This window comes from Acomys minous, assembly GCF_964271855.1.
Source record: "Acomys minous genome assembly, chromosome: 6".
Taxonomy (NCBI): domain Eukaryota; kingdom Metazoa; phylum Chordata; class Mammalia; order Rodentia; family Muridae; genus Acomys; species Acomys minous.
In genome coordinates this window covers 111,290,835-111,308,266 of record NC_140487.1, presented here as the reverse complement: position 1 = coordinate 111,308,266, position 17,432 = coordinate 111,290,835, and the positions used below count along the sequence as shown (strand labels likewise).

At 51.5% G+C, this 17,432-nt stretch overlaps 1 long non-coding RNA gene across 3 annotated transcripts; it reads left to right on the top strand.

Moving 5' to 3' along the window:
* Positions 1–8,562: 8,562 nt before the first annotated feature.
* Positions 8,563–13,688, top strand: LOC311601053. 3 transcript variants are annotated; one of them, XR_014780443.1, is made up of 3 exons: positions 8,563–8,821; positions 12,463–12,628; positions 12,896–13,688. It is a non-coding gene; the product is annotated as an uncharacterized lncRNA (long non-coding RNA). The 3 variants fall into 3 exon arrangements; XR_014780444.1 differs by having other exon boundaries at positions 12,847–13,688; XR_014780445.1 differs by having other exon boundaries at positions 8,563–8,850; positions 12,847–13,688.
* The last annotated feature ends 3,744 nt before the right edge of the window (positions 13,689–17,432 follow it).

Sequence of the window (17,432 nt, the reverse complement as noted above, 5' to 3'; positions counted from 1 at the left end):
TACAGGTTTGGCTTTTTGCTTGTTCTTCCACAGAAACTCAAGCAATGCCCCAGAGAGGAAGCATCTTAAAGGCAGTAGTTAGCTATTTCACTCCAAAGGCTAATTTATTGGTTTCCACCCATCTTTTATTCTTCTCCCATATATTACATCCTTACTGCAGTTTCCCCTCCCTCCACCCCTCCCAGCTCTTCCCCCTCCCTCCCGCCTTCCCTCTTTCCCAGATCCACTCCCCCCTCCTCTGGTTCCCTTCAGAAAAGGGCAGGCCTCCCAGGGATAGCAACCAAACATGGCACATCAAACTGCTGCAGTAAGACTAGGCGCCTCCCCTCACAGTAAGGCTGGACAAGGCAGCCCAGGAGTAGGACAAGGGTCCCAAAAGCAGGCAGAAGAGGCAGAGGCAGAGGCAGCCCCTGCTTCCGCTGTTAGGAGTCCCATAAAAACACTAAGCTACATAACATGTATGCAGAGGACTGAGATCAGATCCATACGGCTCCCGGATTTCCCACTCCAGCCTCTGCGAGCCCTTGTGAGCCCCGGTTAATGGATTCTGTGGCCTCTGGCTCCTACAATCCTCCCTTCCCCTCTTCCTCAGGATCCTCCTTGCTGTGGGTCTCTGCGTCTGCTCCCACCAGTTGCTGGAAGGTGCCTCTTTTCATCCAACACAACGATGACAATTGTGCCAGGTTCTGGGCTACAGTGATAGCGCATTAGGAATCATTTCATTGACTTCACACACACACACACACTCACTCCCCCATCCCCCACCCCCAGCCTCAACCTGGTTGTGTTTGATTCTATCCTAGGTCGCTGGGCTAGCCATCCTGTAGAGGAATTTTAATCCAGAGGGAGGTATCAGATCCCCTGGGATTGGAGTCGGAGATGGTTGTGAGCAGCCAAGTGCATGCTGGGAATTGAACCCCAAGTCCTTTGGGAAAGCAGCCAGTGCTCTTAACCCCTGAGCCATCTTTCCAGCCCTAACAGGATTTTTTTCCCCCCGCCCCGCCTAACAGGATTTTAAAACATTATTTATTTGGCAGTATTGAGGATTGAATCCAAGGCCCCAGGCATGCTAGGCAAGCATCGTGCCACCCAGATGTACATCCAGGGCTCTTTTTATCTTTTATTTTGAGGCCGTGTCTCATGCCTTGAACTCACTCTGTCACCCAGACAGGCTTTGCTTTTGTCTCACACACACCCCACCGCCCCCCCCCACACATAGCTCCAATTGCTAGTCTGTGTCACCACCCCATGCAGTGTTTTTTGTTTGTTTGCTTGGTTGGTTGGTTGGTTTTGATTTTTTGAGACAGGGTTTCCCTGTGTAGGGCTGTCCTGGACTCACTTTGTAGACCAGGCTGGCCTCAAACTCACAGCGATCTGCCAGTCTCTGCCTCCCAAATGCTGGGATTAAAGGTGTGCGCCACCACAACTGGCTCCCGGTGTTTTCTTTTAAAGGCCTCTTCTCTCTGATCAAGTTTAAAATTTTTGATTTAAAAAAAAAATTAAATCTGTGTACAAAGTAACAGGTCCCAATTTTCAACGAGAGAAGTCAGTTTTAATTCTAAAATTAATCAAAGCTGTGATAATCTCAAACCCTTGAGGTGGAGGGATTTCTGAAATGAAAAGTTTTATTTACTGAGTCTAACCGGGCGCTGGCTAGAAAAAGCACAAGCTGCTTCCTGTGAATCCAAGCAGCTACAGACAAGAGGGCCGAAGCTTTGGGATGGGACAGTCCACGGGAGGAGTGCAGCTTCTGCAGTATATGAGGTTAAGTCTAGAAAGTTCCTAATTAACCCATCTTAGTTCTCTTCAGAGAAGGCGGGTCAGGACATCTGTCCAAGGTTCTGTCTGAAGCTGTTCTGAGCCACTTCCTTCTTATTACACGGTCCTTGATGGAGGATTGATGATGGAGCATTCAGAATTTTCCCTTCCTTCCCCTATCTCGTTCCCTCCCCTTCCTCTCTTCCCCTTCCTTCTCCCCTTACCCCTTACCCCTTCTTTTCTCTCCCCCTCCTTTTCCTCCTAGTCCCTCTCTTCTCTTTCCCCTCTACGGGATGTGGAAACTACCTTCTGAGTGCCCAGCGAGCTGATGCAGCTGGAAGGCATAAAACTCAGACTCAGTCCCATTCAGAACCTGCGATTCCACGGTCACACTGCCCCAGGTCACTACTCAGTCCCCTGCCTGGGTACTGGTGGCAGCTGGTCAGGTGGGACCAAGCCTATGAAAGAGGGCCAGGCTAAGGAGAGGAAGGTCTGAGCCTCAGTCCTGCCGCTGAGCTGGCTCTCAGCCTGGATCCCACCTGGCTCTCAGTCCGTGTCTCATCAGCTCCCGGGAGAGATGCATTTTCACAGAACTTGTGGGAGCCAAAAGTTGCCCTGAGTTTGGCCAGGGCAGCAGACCATGTGTAAGACTGAGGCCTTGGGGCTAGAGAGATGGCTCAGAGGTTAAGAGCACTGGCTGTTCTTCCAAAGGTCCTGAGTTCAAGTCCAAGAAACCACATGGTGGCTCCCAACCATCTATAATGAGATTTGGCGCCCTCTTCTGGCAGACAGAACATTGTGTACATAATAAATAAATCTTAAAAAAAAAAAAAAAAAAAAAAAAAAAGACTGAGGCCTTTAGAGCAATTTCTAGTCTATTTCCGGAGTTGGAGTCCGTTGTCGATGCAAATGCATAGAAATTTATTGAGCCGACGCGGTGGGGTCTGCCAAGCTCTTTTGAGTTGGAGACCCTGAGAAGCAGAGGCACGGGCCTTTTATAGGTTTTAGACAAAGAAATGAGTTTTGTGTCTTCAGTCTCAGCAGCCTTTCTTTACATTGGCTCATGGGCCGTTCAGTGTCTTACTCTTTCAGACCCGAAAGCCCACTGAGCCAGGACACTGTGGCTGTGGGGCAGAGGTGTCTTCCTCCCCCGCCTCTGCGTCTGCCTCTGGCTCTTTGCCCACAAATCTGCCTTGTGTGTTCTCCCATGATCCCCTGCCCGAAACTCATCATTTCAGTTAGGAAACTGTGTCCAGGTATCACTTGGTCTTTGAGAGTACACTATTGTGACCACAGTTTGGATACATTAAAAGTGCACAAGCGAATTTTACCCGATTGGTGATCTTGTACCTCCAATCCTCCTGCCTCCTCCTCTGGGGAAAGCTGGGGTTACAAGCATGTGATTTAGGGGAAGGTGGGGGGTGGCCAGCCATGCGGTCTACAAACCGAGCCACATTCTCAGCCCTTTTTACTGATGTCACTTTATTGATAAGCATTGGTGGCACTTTTTATTGGTCCTTGTTGTCCCCGAGGCACTGCAGAATGCCACAAGACAGATGTTTTAACGTTTGCTCCTGTGACCCCACACAGTGAGGAGTGTTGATATTTTCTCATTGCCCAGTGAAACCCATGGCTTATATGTAGCACAGCTAATTATAATGACAGCTGCATTTGAACCCTGTCTGTCTGTCCCCCCCAAAACCTGTGGCTTTTTAGACTTCTGCTATTCATTCTCTAGACGGTTAAGGAAAATCCTCAGTTTTAACCTCTTCCTGATTTGCAAAGATCACAGCCCCTGGCTGTGGCCCGTTGCCCCGTGGGTACCAATACCAGCTGTCTGACAGAGCAGGGCCCTAGGCAGCTGTCTGGGGCAGGGACATTGGCAGGCCTGTGTGACTGGGTCAGCCAATCTCAGGGTATGAACAGCCAGTCTGAACAGCCAGCCTGTGGCTTATTTGAAGCACTAGGCCAGTGTGCACAAGCCACGCCAGGGTTTATGTGGGTCACCCCTCACCCCACCCCTCACCCCACTCCCGCTGCTGGGTCACAGGGGCACTTTCCATCTGTGGCAGCGCCATCTCAGCGTATCCATATAGAACAGGCCTATTGCTTTTAAAATTATCTGTATTACCTGTAGGTCTGGCTAGCAGTCAATCAAGACACGGACACTTGTTATATTTTAAAATAGCCTTAGTTAACCTGGGGCAGGGCAGATCTCAATCCTCTAAACTGCTTTCCATAGTAGGGCCTCGGGCACGGGATCCCTGCCTCAATCCCATACCATCTGCTTCCAATAACTTCTGTCAAGCTCCCTCCCACCCATAATCCCACATACTTGTTCATGTTCTTCATCTGGGCCGGATTCTCCATCCACGCCGGCCATGTGCTTCTCCTCCATCTAACCCATGGCGGCCTTCCTCTCTCCCCTTCAGGTCTCTCTCCTTTCTCTTTTTCTTCTTCCCAGGATTCCTTTCTCTCTAAGCCCCACCTATCTCCTTTTCCCTGCCCAGGTGGGATGACTTTTTATTAAACAAAAAGTAGGTCACACAGACAGCAAGCAGTAATTAGCATAAAACTACATCAGACCATCCCCCCCCCCAACACAGACTCTACCCTGTACCTTGAGGACTTGGGGGCTTACATGGAGTCTCCAGTCCACAAAGAGATTCTGGGTCACTTCCTAGTAGCCGAAAGGCTACAGCCTACCCCACAAGTTCCCCGCTGGCACAGTCACAAAGTTCCCCTTTCTCTCTCTCATGTCTTTGCTCTTGTCTAATACTAGTGTCTGTGTCTAGAATTCCCTCCCTGGTTTACCGTCCCTTTGTCCATTCTTGCTCAGGGTCTCAGATTTTATGACACTCCCTAAGCCAAGCCTTCACTTGACACTAGCGGGGGAGGGGGGGGTAGGGAGGATGGGGGTGGGGATTGGGGGATGGGGGGAAAGGGGGGCATGGTAGAATAGCAGCAAGAGTGTGACGTGGGCTCCTGTTCCTGGGGGTGAGAGTTTATGCTGGCTGCTAGAGGCTGGCCACATGGTAGCATCCCAGGAAGTAGAGCGAATGGGTCGGAACCAGGGGCCCATCCTCATTGACCGATTTCTTCCAGCCCACACCCTCCAGAAACAGCATCACAAACAGGGGGCTGAACATTCAAACCATGAGCCTGCAGCCTGGCATGGGGGTTCGGGCAGTAGAGCGCTCGCTTAGCATGCATGAAGCGCTGCCTTAGATTCTCCAGCACGCATGAAACACACACAGTGGCTTGTGACTGAAACCCAAGACATCAGGAGGTGAAGGCAGAAGGGGCAAGAATCTAAGCTTATCTGTGGCTACACTGTGAGTTGGAGGCCAGCCTGGGCTACATGAAACCATGTCTCAACAACTGCTACCAAACCAAACTAAAGCACCGTGAAGTCGGGCCGTGGGGACATTTCATATTCAAACTGTAATACCTGGTAATGTCTAAATCACGGAGATTTGGTTCTCTGTTCTGGAGGCTGGGAAATCCAAGGTCAGTATGCCAGCATCATGCTTTAAGATACACCGTGTTCTTAGGTGGAGAAGAGCAGGGAGAACCCTCCTCATGGAAGCCATTTTTATGGTGGCAAGAAACCCATTTGTGAGCCGGGCATGGTGGCGCACGCCTTTAATCCCAGCACTCGGGAGGCAAAGGCAGGTGGATCACTGTGAGTTTGAGGCCAACCTGGTTTAGAAAGCGAGTCTAAGACAGCCAAGGCTACACAGAGACACCCTGTCTCAAAAAAACAAAAAACAAAAACAAAAACAAACAAAAAAAAAGAAAGAAAGAAACCCATTTGTGAGGGCTGAGCCCACACAACCCGAATACCATGTGCCCACCCCACCCCATTCAGTCTCATTTCCAAAAGCTGATGCCTTCAGGGTTATATGGATCTGGGGGATAAACTCTAACAGCCCCTTTGGTGGCACTCGGCCACAATTCACAGAAATTCCTTTTGGGTGTGCTTTTAATAGCTCCCTTCCTTGATGCGGCTTCAATGGCAAGGCCTGGCACATAGCAGCAGTCCAGGGAGTGGTGAATAAGCAAATTTTAGACGTCTGGGGCTTGGTCAGGAGCATTCCACACACAGCAGAGGATTCAGGCCCCTCCTGGCTCCTAGCCGGCTCACAGCACAGCCACTCAGTGTTTACTGAGCTGAATTTGGCATATGACTCAATCTTAATAGACTTCAGTGTCTGAGAGTACGGCTTCATGGTGGTGCTTCCTTCCACAGCTGCGATTTTACAGGCTCTCATCAGACATCAGGCAGGTAAAGGAGTTATACGTGAGAGACCCAGGAAAGTGCAGCGGGGCCAGACTGCCCTTTGGTGGGGTAAACAACCTTGAAGCTGCGGTTTGGTTGCCCTGCCATATCAGAAATTGACACGAGGGTGTTTACCCAGCAGCCACAGGCATGCACCTACGCTGAGTCAGCGTCATAGTTTCTCTCCCTGTTTCTGTGATACAACCCAGACAAAAGCAGCTTAAAGGAGAAAGGGTTGATTTTTGCTTGCTTGTTTGTTTTGTTTTGTTTTTTCAAGACAGGGTTTCTCTGTGTTAGCCTTGGCTGTCCTGGACTCACTTTGTAGACCAGGCTGGCCAGGAACTCACAACGATCCGCCTGCCTCTGCCTCCCGAGTGCGTGCGCCACCACGCCCGGCCCGAAAGAGTTGATTTTTGACTCCGCCCTTCCAGGTAAGTCCATTCCGGCAGGAAAGTCAAGGGGCTTACAGCAGCGGGACACTCTGCATCCGCAGTCAGGAAGCACAGAGAGGCAGAAGCACCCGCGTGAGCGCTCTGTTTACTTTCTCTATTTTACAGATACCAGGATTCCTCCCAACCCCACCCCCGCCACCCAGGGGCCATCCCACTCAGAGGATAGGTGGGCCTTCCCACGGCAGTTACTGTAATCAAAATAACCCTCTATAGGAATGCCCAGAAGCACTACCATCTCCTAGGTGATTCGGTCAAGTTGACAGCCACAGCAGCCACCGCGGACTATGTCGCCAAAAGACTTTATGATAACCAGCTAGCACTTCCGTTGTTCTTCTGCCCCCTCCTGCCTGTGTGTTTTCAAGAGGGTCATGGGAAGACACACTCTAACAGGAAGATACACACTCTAACAGGAAGACACACACTCTAACAGCAAGATCCGGTCAGCTATGATTTGGGAGGGCAAGGGAACTGCTTTACCCCGCGACACAATCTCCCACCTCATAACCAGTCATAAAAATGTCTTTACTTAAATGGTCTCTGTCTCTGGGCCGGTCTAGCCAATCAGTGAACTCCAGATTCAGTGAAGAGACTCTTGTCTCCAAAAATAAAGCGGACAATTGAGGATGACGTTGGAGCTGACAGTTGGCCTCTGTACGCACTCGCTCCAGCACATAAACCAGCACACACATGAACACGTATACCGAACACACCCCACATGCCAAGGGCTTTGGGTTTTGGAGAGCAAGTTTAAGGGTCAACTAGTGAGGTACACGAAGAAGGGCGTACCCCAAACCTGCTTAGGCAAAACATAAATTCTACAATCCACCGCATTGGAAACTTCAAAGGTGGGTGTGGCTAAGGTCGAGGTTGGGGAGTTTGTGGAGTAGAGAAGTTTCTGATTGGCTGACCTGGATCACATGTCCCTGCCAGGCTTTGCGGGAGAGAGGGATGGGCTGCCCTCATTGGTCAGTCGGGGAAGTAGCCACAGCACGGGATGCGGGACGCTGTATAGACAAACAATGGCCATCTCACATGTGACCTCCGACTCTGTCCACACCAATCTCATAACCCCAAAGTTTCCCCCAGTGAACTGGTGTCACCATATTTGGAGTTTGCCATTCTCTCGGGAATTTTCTTCAGGAGCTCAGCCCTCGGCAACTTGAGGCTAGACCAGTTCACACTTGGAAAACACTTAGTATTTGATTCTGACTCCTGCATTTCTGCTGTTATGTACTATGGGTGATGGTGTAGTGTGTGCGTGTGTGTGCGCGTGCATGCGTGTGTGTGCGCGCACGTGTGTGTGTGTATCCAGAATTTTGTTTCAAAAGTAGCAACGATCTAGAGACATTCAAGTTTAGGCAAATAAACGAGAAACAGAAAGAGTAGGTTCTGTCAGACTGTGAAGGAGTGGGCAGGAAGACTGGGTGTCCTAGAGACTCAGCGATTTCTAGCGCATGCCCGCCTCAGCTTCCGGAGTAGCTTCTGCGCATGCACGCACTGCTTCCGGTGTAGCTCCTGCACATCCATTACTTTCCCCATGTCCTCATTTCGCCACGCACAGCCAGGCTGAAGGTAAATCTGCAGACCGAGGCTTTGCCAAAGGGCAGCTGAGGCTCAGAGGGGTGTGAGATGTGCAGCTTCAGGTTTGTCCGCTTCTCTGAAAACCGAGCAGAGTTACCAGCCAGCCTGGCCATCGTATTCTTAGCTGTGATCTGTTCTAGAGATTTGAAAGCACGTGTGTGGATGTTCATAGTCTCCTTCTTTACACAGCTGACAAGGGGAAACAGCCAAACTCTCGCTGACGAATGAGCGGGTAAGCAGGTTGTGGTATGTCCATTCAATGGACTCCCATCCGGCAGCAAACAAATGACGTCCTGACACTTAGCCACGGCATGGGTGAGCTTTGGGAGCACTGTGCCAAGGGATCAAAGCTAGTACAAAAGGAGGCTGTATGGTGCAGGGTTCTGCTTTCTTGTATGACGTGGAGAACGTGGAGATCCTAAGAATGCCATCATCTGTTGCTAGGCAGCCGGGGCAGGGAAGGGAACGAGTCTGTGGCTGTCCCTGGGTACTCAGTTGCCTTCCTGGCTGAGTGAGGAAAGGGCGGTTGAGTAAGACTGTAGCGATGGGTCGATAGGCCCAATGATGTGCCTGTTAAAAGGGTGACTTCCGGGGCTGGAGGGATGGCTCAGTGGCTAAGAGCACTATTCTTGCAGAGGACCCGGGTTCAGCTCCCAGCACTCAACATGGCAGCTCCAGTTGCAGGGGATCGGATGCCCTCTTCTGGCTCCTCAGCCACCGGGAACACAGACGGTACGAGTAGACACAGGCAAGTGCAGAACACTCATACACGCAGAGGTAAATAAAAATGTAAGGGTGGGTGGAGCCTCTGTTAATCACGGACTCCTGGGGGCCCACAGTTGGAGAACAGTAGTAGTGGGGGCTTCAGGGCATGGTGGCTGTTTGAGGAAGAGCCTGCGGCTCCTTATGTTGTCTCGAGTGTGACCTTGGGCCAGCATCCGGCCTCAGCCTGCTGTGCAGTCGCGGGGGGTGGGGGGTGGGGGGTGGGGTGGGCTGAGGCATTCTGGGCCCCAGGATATGGAGGCCTCTGATATCGGTGCAGAGATGGTGGGAGGGGACCGCGAGAGCCATTCTCACCGGAAACCTCCTTCCCGTCTCTTTCCTGTAAGAGCTGCAGCTCTTCCAAACCTTCTCTGTCCCTCCCGGGCTCTTGACAAAGCTGCCAGGTGTGCAGGCCAAAGAAAGGCATGCAGGGGCAGACACTCGAACGCCCAGATCCAGCTCAATGCTCAAAGGCCTGCCAGAACCTTCTGGAAAAGCAGAGTCTATTCCAAAACCCACTTCCCACTGGCGTCCTTGACGGAGCCCTTGGCTGATGTTTTGGACCTAGGATGTGGCCCAGCCTTCTGAGGACCTCCTCTCTGCACCTCTTTTATTCTTTCTTTCTCTATCCCTTAGCCCTACGTTTTCCTGAAATGAAATTTAAATTACACCAGTGGTGTGCCAATGCAATTTCTTTCAGACTCGCTAAAATACCTCTGACTCACAAATTTTCCTCCCTTCACACCGAGAGAGGGCTCTTTCTAGTCTGAGGTCGTCCCTGGTTCCTGTGTGCCATAGTTGAGCCATCCCCATGGATAAATAGTTGACTGTGTCTAGTTTCCCCCCCCCCCCCAACCACGGCCTACACCCCAGTGATCTTTCCACTCAGCCCTGTGTACCTGGGCGTGTGTTCCTCCAGCTCAGACAAAATGCCCCGACATGGATCTGCTAGGTCACAGGATGTGGACATTTAAAATTTCAACAAACATGGCCAACTGCTCTCCACCGTGGCTTTACCAACTTAGTTCCCACCAACTGACACTGGCAGAACCATCGAGACCCTTTCCCCAACTTCAAGGCCTAATCTGGAACTAACTCACCAGATTTAAAATGTCTTGTCAACAGTTACGCCTCAAGGTTTTGTTCACTTGTGTTCCCGTTGGAGTTTTTTGCAGAGGCTCTGGGTGGCTAGAATCAGAGGAGAACTTGGAAATTAGGGTTTGATGACCTGAGCACTAAACCCAATTGTATTAATATTTGCTGTGTGGCCTGAGGCACATTCAGTGACCTCTCTGGTCCCGGCAATGTTCTTGTTTATAATCTGTCAGCATGGAAACAGGTACCAGGCGGGCCAGACACCAGATGGAAGGAAGCTTTCTTTTGAGACAAGGCCTCACTCTGTAGCCCAGGCTAGCCCGAGGCTTGCTAAAGTAGCCCAAGCTCTCTGTGAATGAGTGACAGTCTCATCTTCCTCAGTACGGGGGCGATAGGTGTGCATCATGGTGGTCGGCAGAAGAGGCTTTGTGATTGTTTTTTTTACACTTATGAAACTTTACTTTAGGAAGAGGAAAATGGGGCTGGAGAGAAGGCTCAGCTGTTAAGAGGACTTATTGTTCTGCCAGGGCATCTGAGTTCAGCTCCCAGTGTCCATGTTGGGCTGCTCATGGCTACCCAAAGCCCAGTTTGATGGGCATCTGAGCTCACCCATGCACACACACGCACACGGACACGTGCACATACATATTCCCTGTTCCCCTCCGCAAAGATAAATAAAAAATAAAACACACACAAACACACACACACACACACACACACACACACACACACACTAACAACAACAACAAAGATGTATTGGAGCGCTGGATGGCCAGCCAGTGTAGCCCTTTCGAGGCTGAGCAAGTGCAGTAACAAAGCCAGGCTTCAGGGACGGCTGCTACAGCTTGTAGGTGTGATTTTCAAAGACATGTTTCATGGATAGTAGGTACATTTTGTGTGGAATTTTCTCTGAGCATATAGCATTAGGATACCACTCAACCTTTTATAAAGAACACTTCACATTTCTAAAGACTGCTTTCCAGGTCAATCTCAAATTTGCTGGAGCAGCCTGCCCTTCAAATACCTGAGCTCATGCTTTGTTCACTGAGGGATGGACGAGTCCAGCCAGGAGGGAGCCACCTGGGAAGTGGATTAGACTAGGTTTCCCACAGCCTCCAAATCCCACTCCTTTGCCCAGAAGCGGCTTTGATAATCGTATGTACTTCCTAATGTGAACACTAGGGGACACCATACACTAAAGGAACGTGACCCATGCTGCAAGCCTATTGGATCACGTGGTCAGTTTTGGGCTGGTCCCTAGTAAGACCAACAGAGTAACTTCCTGCTTCTTTGACATCCTTCCTACCTGACCTGAAACTTGGATGTGCCTATAGGACGGCTCTGGGGGCCGGAGGGACACACTAGGGTCCATGGCCTGTAACAGCACTGGCAGCTTCTCTGTTGTGTGTTTAGAGCCAACAATACTGATTTTTCTCATCAGTGAGATAGGGGCGACAATTCCCTGATCTCCCCTCCCCTCTCTGTGTCCCCACCACCCCCACCCTCACCTGTGTTTATTTTATGCAAAAGTGCCCTGAGAATACTAAGAGGCCTCAGGCTGAGGGGCAGGCCGTAAGTAGCAAAGCTGTGGAGAAAGCCAGGCTGTAGCCGGCTCCAGGTGATAGCAGCTATGGATGGAGGTGGGACTAAGCGGTTGTATTTAGGAACTTACTTCACAAGGAGAGCCAGTGAGAGCGATTAAGAGTTCAGGTGTGGAACCCAAGAAGAAAGCACGGGGGGGGGGCGGGGGGGGGGCGGGGGTCCGACACCAAGGCCTGTGTCCTCAGTGGATCGAGACCATCTATTGAGTGGGGGAGATGGATTTCGGGGTACAGATCAAGGGTTCATATTTAAAGGTAATACATTTGAGGTGCCTTTGAGGTCTTTTAGCAGGTGAAGAAAGACAAGAGGTGAGGGAACTGGACCTGATCCCTTCCTCAGTGTCTCCTGAAGATAACAAGGCTCAATAGTTTGGACTAGGTGAGATGTTAAGACCAATCGGACATTTGTGGTTGAATTCCTTGCCCATTCGTGGCTGAATCCCTTGCAGCTCTCCTGGAAGACATCACCCTTTTTGTTTTGTTTTGTTTTTCGAGACAAGGTTTCTCTACGTAGCCTTGGCTGTCCTGGACTCGCTTTGTAGACCAGGCTGGCCTTGAACTCACAAGCGATCCACTTGCCTCTGCCTCCCCAGTGCTGGGATTAAAGGTGAGAACCACCACACCCTGCCCAACACCACCCATTTGTGGTTGAATCCCTTGCAGCTCTCCTGGAAGACATCACGTATTCATCACCACACTCAGGATCCCCCTCAACCCAGCCTTCGAGGCAGCTGCTACCAAGATCTGAGGCAAGGATGAGGTTTTCAGTTTTCCTTGGACTTGACAGAGGTCTAAGAACATGTTTAAAAGTGGACTTTTGAGTCAGAGAGATGTTGGCTGGAGGCTAATATTGCTACCAAATAACTTGAGAACTCGGGACTATTGTGTCTCCCCCTCACTTTCTTCTGACCTAATAGCTCCTATCTCACAGGCCGTTATGAAGATTAAACGTGACCATCTAAGAACATTGCTCAGTTCAGTGCTGAGGTCATCGGGAGCACCTAATCAGCAAAAGAAAACGCGGCAGTTTGTTCAGCCAGAATGTTCTAGAATCAACTCCATTGCCCGCTGTTTCTGACCTTTCCGACATGGTTAGTGTAAGTCCAGGAATGTCCAGAAGGAGGCGCTCTTAACATCCTTTGCCCACAGACATCGAGGAAGTGGGCGGTGGTTTTCCCTCGAGAAAGGGCCTGTTGATGGTCCCAGCTAAGGCCTCAACCTTTCTGGGTACGAACTTATGGATTCCCCCCCCCCCCCACAGTGGGCCAGGTCCTCTCTTCTTAGACGCTACTCTTGGCCTCTTTTTTGCTAATAGCTTCTGGCCAAGCCCTAAGGTGTCCATCCCACCTGGCCTTTCTGTCCAGCCTCCCAAACTCTGTCATCTGGCACGTCACCTATATCCTGCTTTCCTGTGAAGAGTGGGTTCTTCTCCCCTCTCGGCTCCGCAGAGGCCTTCCCTGGGTTCTCCTGCATGTGCTGACTGGGGGTACGGGCAAGCTGAGAGGAGCCTACCGTAAGCACTCCGTCTTCTGAGACCTACAGACACCGACGTTCCCCAGTCACCTCCTGCTTGTCAGGGCCTTGCCCAGTGCTGGCCTAGACTAGCCGTGACTAGAGTGAGACAAGGGGCTGGCCTTGTAGCTCTTCAGTCTGTCCAGGCACAGAGGAACATCCAAGCAGCCCACCGGTCACAGCTTGACTTCTGGATGCCTTGTGGTGGACCCATGCAACCACAGCCTCAACAAAACGCGAGCCTGTTGCTTATGTACCTTCTTTTTCAAATAGGGTCTGGCTATGCAGCCCATGCTGGCCTCGAACTTTCCACCTTTCTGCTTTAGCCTCCCAGGTGCCGGGACCACAGGTGTGCACCCCCAGGCTACTAGCACATGTATTTATTCCTGTGTGCTCTCTCACACTCCACCATGGTCCTTTGAGACAAGGTCTCTCACTGAACCTGCAGCTGGACTGGTGGCCCGGTCAGCTTTGGGCATCCTCGTGTCTCTGACAACCCCAGTGCTAGAGAGTTAAAGGCACATGTGCAGCCATGCCTGGCTTTTTGATGTGGGTTTTGGGGTCGACATCAGGTCTTCATGTTTGCCCAGCAGGTGCTGTTACCCCAGCCCTGGCCTCGAGTTTTTAAAGGCCTATCTTGGACCCATTATTCGCCATCAATCAACATTCTCTATGGCCTCCCCCACTTAGTCAAATATAGTTTTTTCCTACACGCACGCACGCACGCACACACGCACGCACAGGCACATGCACAAGCACACTTGAAATGTGACCTCGTGGGAAAGCCCTGGCAGAGGGCCAGATACTTGGGGACACAGCTCTAATTCCTTCTTTTGTCCCTCCCCCTCCCTCCAGACCCCCCAACCCCTTCTTAGTTTAGTGCCCAAAGCCTGGTGCGTCTTTGGTCTCAGCTTTGGCCGGGAGGGCTGCACTCCCCGCCCAAGTTGTATAGAGTTCCCGGAGGTCTGGCCTCCCTCCTGCGGCCTCCTATGGGTGGGAACCACACTCCTTGGCATGTGCCTCTGACACAGGGATGCCACCGGTAGGTCATCTGCTGCCAGTGTGAACAAAGAAGAAGAACATGAAAAGCAGTCCTAAACCACAGAGACACACCTGGTGGTTGGAGAGAAGGCGGCCCTGGCGTCAGCCCACGCGATGGCCTGGGGATGTCACATGAGTCAGCCAGGGTGGGTAGTGGCTCCTACTGATGTTGATACAAATGTCTCTTTTCCCTGAGAGCACGCACAGTTAGCTACCACCGAATGATCAGAGCGAGAGGAAACCATCACTGGGGACATCTTGGAGGGGCACATAGGTATCAAATGGGGCTTTGCTGTGCACATTGTTTTCATAACTTGTCACACTCCTTTGGTGGTGCCGAGGTTCAGACCTCCACTCTGGAGCAGGCTAGGTAAATCCTCACCCACTGAGCCACAGCCCAGCCCCTGCAACCTACCTTTTAATTTTAAAATTAACTTTGCTCTATCTGTCCCTTTGTTCATCCTTTTATTTCGAGATGGGCTGTCACTGTGTAGTCCAGGCTAGACTCAAACTTAGGGACTCTCGTGCCTCAAACTCCCAACTGTTGAGATTACAAGTGTGTGCCATGACCCTTGACAAACACCCTTTCTCCTCTCTCTCTCTCTCTCTCTCTCTCTCTCTCTCTCTCTCTCTCTCTCTCCAGAGTCTCATGTAGCCTGTGCTGGCTTCAGACTCACTATGTAGCTGAGGATGACCTTGAACTCCTGATCATCTGTCTCCATCTCCCAAGTGCTGGAGTTGTGCTCTCAAACCACCACAGCTGGTATCTATGGTGCTAGAGATGGAGCTCAGGCTTGGAGCACGCTAGGCAAGCGCTCTCTCCACTGATCTGCACCCTGTCTCAAAGGGAACAAAACCAAACCAACCCAAGCCAAAAAAAAAAAAAAAAAAAATTAAACAAGAAGGTCCAAGAAAACCCCCACATTCTTACAACATGAGGTGTTTTCCAATACTGTTTTCTCCAGGTGATTTAAAAAAAAAACATTCTGAAAGAGAGATGACTCGGTGGTTAAGAGCACTTGCTGCTTTTGCAAAGGACCCGAGTTCGGTTCCCAGCACCCACATGGCATCTCACGACTGCCTGGAATTCTATTTCTAGAGCTTCTGATGTCATCTTCTGGTGTACGTGGGCACCAGATGAATGCACAGGGCATACACATGCATCCAGGCTCTCGCACATGCACATAAAATAAATGAATATTCACATTCCAGCTGGGACATGGCTCAGTTGCAAAGCCCTTGCCGAGCAAGTGTAAGGATGTGAGGTTGGATTCTTAGGAGTCAGGTAAGAACATGGTGTGTGGGTGTGTGTTTGTGTGCGCGCATGCGTGCTCAAATGAAAGGGGGTACATAACAGCATTTGCAGTGCAAGCCGGACAGCCTGAGTTTGAGCCTCATAAACTGTGTAAAGATGGAAGCAGAGAACTGACTCTCAAGGTTGCCCCGTGACACCCCCACCCCCACCCCCATGTACACTCTCTCACACGCACACACATACACACATATGTAGCAGCAACAGTAAGAATACAGGTGTTTGTAATCCTAGTGATGGCAGATGGTAGGAGAAGAGGCGGAGCTGCACGGATGCCTAAAAGGTGAAGTTCAAGGTCAATGAGATCGACACGACCTCAAACAAAAGGCAGAAGGCCACAGTGGACAGGCGCCCAAGGCTGCCCTCTGGCCTCTACCCTTGCTGTACGCACGCACTCTCCGCCGGTAGACACAAATAAGAGAGTATCCTGGCTGCAGCCACCACTTGGCTTGTAGGACTCTGACAGGCTGGGGGTGTGGCTCCGTGGCAGGGTGCTGGCGTGGTACGCAGCAGGCCCTGGATTCCATCGCTGGTGCCGGATGTGGGTGGGTGGGAAGGGAAAAGCTCAAGATGGTTTGAAAAACAAACAAACAAACAAGTCCATGCCCTAGACGTTTGAAAAAACAAACAAATGAGTGCCCACACCCCACTTTGTGGTAATGATCCCCCCCCATCCTTTTGTCTGTGCTGACAATTGAACCCAGGCATGTAAAATATGTTTTGGCCACCATCTTTGCCCCAGCCCTGAGTCGGGAACCTTTGTAATGGGCCCAAGGTCTGTTTTATGCGTTTCTAGGCATTTGCCAGCTCTGGAGCTGGGAGCCCCTTGGACAGGGGAGGGAATGCAGGTTGCGTCAATCAAGCTCACGCGGAAACTAGGATGTGAAACCTCTGAGGGTCCCTACACAGGGACTTCACAGAACTAGCTGCTGCTCCTGGTCAGGTGTCCCGTGTCTTCAGCCAAGGCTTAGTCAGTTTATGCTTGAAGAACCAAGCGGCAGAGAGATAGAAGCCCTCCTACACTGTGGCCAAGCCCCCACCCACCACCCCTGCTCCCCCACAGCCCACCACACCCGCATGCACACGTGCCCCACTTTTAATCCCAGCACTTGGGAAGGCAGAAGCAGGCGGATCGCTGTGAGTTCAAGGCCAACCTAGTCTACAAAGCGAGTCCAGGACAGTCAAAGCTACACAGAGAAACCCTGTCTCGAAATACGAAGAAGAAGAAGAGGAGGAGGAGGAGGAGGAGGAGGAGGAGGAGGAGGAGGAGGAGGAGGAGGAGGAGGAAGAAGAAGAAGAAGAAGAAGAAGAAGAAGAAGAAGAAGAAGAAGAAGAAGAAGCCCACCAAATGTAATCTGGGTCTCTGCTGTGATTCTAGAAACAAGCTGAGAGAAAAACATCCTCAGTAACCGCTGTCCCCATGGCCTTCTGTCTCTGTCACTCCTCCGCGAGGGGGATATTGGGATTTTGGTCCGTTTTCTGGAGGCGGAGTCCTGGGCGGGGCAGGCTTCAGGGCTGCTGGAAGCTGTCTGGGCGTCCCCGCCTGGGCGAGGGTCCCTGGTGAGCACGCTGCTTAGTTTCGGTCCCAGGTCCCCGCACGCTTTCTAGCCCTGCCCTGTCAGCTGAGAGGGAGGGAAGGAGGCACCCTGCCGCTCCCAGCTCTGGGCTGGGCGGCGGAGCTGGCCAGCACCTGCTCAGGGCCTCCCCCACCTCGGGTAGCACCCGCTCCTTCCCCGCTTACTCCTCTGATTGGCCAAGGAGACCTCTAGAGGAACCCGAGAAAGCCTGAGTCAGGTTTCTGCCCTGCGGGTCCCCTCCCCTTCCCAGGTGTTCCACGCTCTCTGTCTTTTCCTTAGGGCAAGTGGCTGTAACAGTCCTTGGTAGAAGCGTTGGGCGGGCGGTGTGCTCTCTCCCACACTCCAGTCCCTACTCCAGAGGAAGAGAGATGAGCCCTACAGGCCTGAAATGGACCTAGTCCCTCTCAGCCGGAAAGGGCCTGACTCCTCCCAAGCTGGAGCCCAGAGCTGACTCAGGAG